The 2,500-nt window shown below is 35.8% G+C and overlaps 1 protein-coding gene across 1 annotated transcript in view; it reads left to right on the top strand.

Annotated features, from left to right (window-relative positions):
* The window catches only part of LOC136842053 (uncharacterized), a 431,892-nt gene that overhangs the window by 227,139 nt on the left and 202,253 nt on the right, over positions 1–2,500 (top strand). The gene's annotated exons all lie outside the window — the stretch shown is intronic.

Raw genomic sequence — 2,500 nt, 5'->3', positions numbered from 1 at the left:
TTATGGTACAATTCAGGTGGAAATCAAATCAAAATCATAATTTAAGAGATGCCTCCCAACTAACCTTCCTTTAACCTAACCTGTCCAAGAGGTCTGTGCCATACCTGGTCGGGGGTTGGGGTTGGGGTGGGGGTAGGCGTTGGGGGGGACTGGAGACCTTACTACTTATCCTAGAACGTGACATCGTGCATAGCAGAACGGCGCATGAGCGAATATTTTGCAGTATTACCGTCACATTAAACATTAACACAAATATTTTTCCTTCTTTCCACTTTCCATTTTTCTTTCGAGCCAGGGTTAGAAAAGGTCATCAGTTTGCCAGCCCCATTGGTCTTTCCAGTTAAAAAAGATTTAACCCAACTTTTTTCATACAACGTGAAACTGGAATGAGAAATATTATGCTCTTTTGGTGTTGTAAGTATCCTACGACATCAATACGAGTAACTGTAGAGTAAGTTCTTTAACTTCCTCCCCCCCCCAAAAAAAAAAATGGTATATTTGAGTTCATAATATTTCAACTCTCACTTTTTTATTAAATCAGAGTTTTTTCTGCTATGTGCCCTTTTATGTTTGCTTATACAGAAACTCGAAACTTTCTTATTCCGTAATGCCTACTGCTATGCAAATTAACTCTTTACATTTTTTTTTAATCCTCCAACGCTTTCGTTAATTGATTTTTCACGCGTATTATCATTACTGGATACCATTCGACACACTAGATTTTTAGCGATGTCAAAATCTTGAAAATTTTTGGAACAATTTAATTTTTATTTATCTAAAAAATTGCCTCGCGGTAGTATCTGATAAACATTTAATTATCAGCATCAGTACCAAAATTTCACTGAAACAAGAATGATTTTCTACTCTAAAGTCATTTTGAAATATAATGATCAAGTCCTTGATGGGCGACAGTGGACAACCGCTTTCAAGCCGTCACATAAACAAGTAGGATTTTCAAATATTATTATATCGTTATTGTTTTATTAAGCTGGCCTTGTACCAGCACGGCTTCTTACTCGTACTAGCAGTCCAGAATCACGGTACAGAATAAACTCCAGTGACTGAGTAACTCCTTGAAACCTTTTTCAGTAAAAGAACCCCTTCCGTGAAATCTTTTTAAATCAAAGGACCTCTTCCTTGAAACCTTTTTAAATCAAAGAACCCCTTCCTTGAAACCTTATTTAATCTAAGAACCCTTCCTTCTAACCTTTTTTAATCATAGAACCCCTTCCTTTAAACCTTTTAATAAAAGAACCCTTCCGAAACCTTTTTTAATCAAAGAATCCCTTCCTTGAAACCTTATTTAATCAAAGAACCCCTTCCTTGAAACCTTATTTAATCAAAGAACCCCTTCCTTGAAACCTTATTTAATCTAAGAACCCCTTCCTTGAAACCTTATTTAATCAAAGAACCTCTTCCTTGAAATCTTATTTAATCTAAGAGCCCCTTCCTTGAAACCTTATTTAATCAAAGAACCTCTTCCTTGAAATCTTATTTAATCTAAGCCCCTTCCTTCCAACCTTTTTCAATCAAAGAACCCCTTCCTTGAAACCTTATTTAATCAAAGAAACCCCTTCCTGAAACCTTATTTTCTAATCTAAAACCCCTTCCTTGAAACCTTATTTAATCAAAGAACCTCTTCCTGAAATCTTATCTTCAGCCCCTTCCTTCCAACCTTTTTCAATCAAAGAACCCCTTCCTTGAAACCTTTTTAACCTAAAGATCACATCCTATAATTCCCTTCTTCACATATTTTTGCCTGGATACTCTCTTTCACAACCCCGGGAGAAAGTATTTTAAGGACAACTTTCCTCTCTCACTTTCGGGATTCTGCCGAAATTGACCCTCGCCACTTACTCGGATTAAAGGAGTAAGGATAAGACGTCCCTCTGGTGACGGTATAAAATAAGAGAAAACATTGGCCGACTCATGCAGGCACGAAACGACAAAACTTCGCAGGCAAGAAACGGATTAAGAACTTTATTCTCTCTCCGTGGTGGACCGTTTTTTGTCTCGTTTAGCTGATTTTTCTCACCACTCCCTAACCACAGCAATAACCTGGCTTTCTTTAAACAATAGCAGTCTCCTGAAGTGGCCTTTTATTTACAAGATGTAGGTTAAATAACAGCATTTTTTCCTGCTATATCTTATTTTTTGTGGATATAATTTTCCTTGATATAACTGTAATATAAGTTTCTGATTTTTCTCACCACTCCCTAACCACAGCAATAACCTGGCTTTCTTTAAACAATAGCAGTCTCCTGAAGTGGCTTTTATTTTACAAGATATAGGTTAAATAACAGCATTTTTCCTGCTATATCTTATTTTTTTTTAGTGGATATAATTTTTCCTTGATATAACTGTAATATAAGTTTCTGCAACAACCTGGCTTTCTTTAAACAGTAGCAGTCTCCTGAAGTGTCTTTTATTTCTTTTACAAGATATAGTTTTTAAATAATAGCGTTCTCCTACTATATCTTATTTTTTTACAGGATATAAT

This window comes from Macrobrachium rosenbergii, chromosome 9 (assembly GCF_040412425.1).
Source record: "Macrobrachium rosenbergii isolate ZJJX-2024 chromosome 9, ASM4041242v1, whole genome shotgun sequence".
Taxonomy (NCBI): Eukaryota; Metazoa; Arthropoda; class Malacostraca; order Decapoda; family Palaemonidae; genus Macrobrachium; species Macrobrachium rosenbergii.
This window is presented reverse-complemented; position numbering and strand designations above follow the sequence as displayed.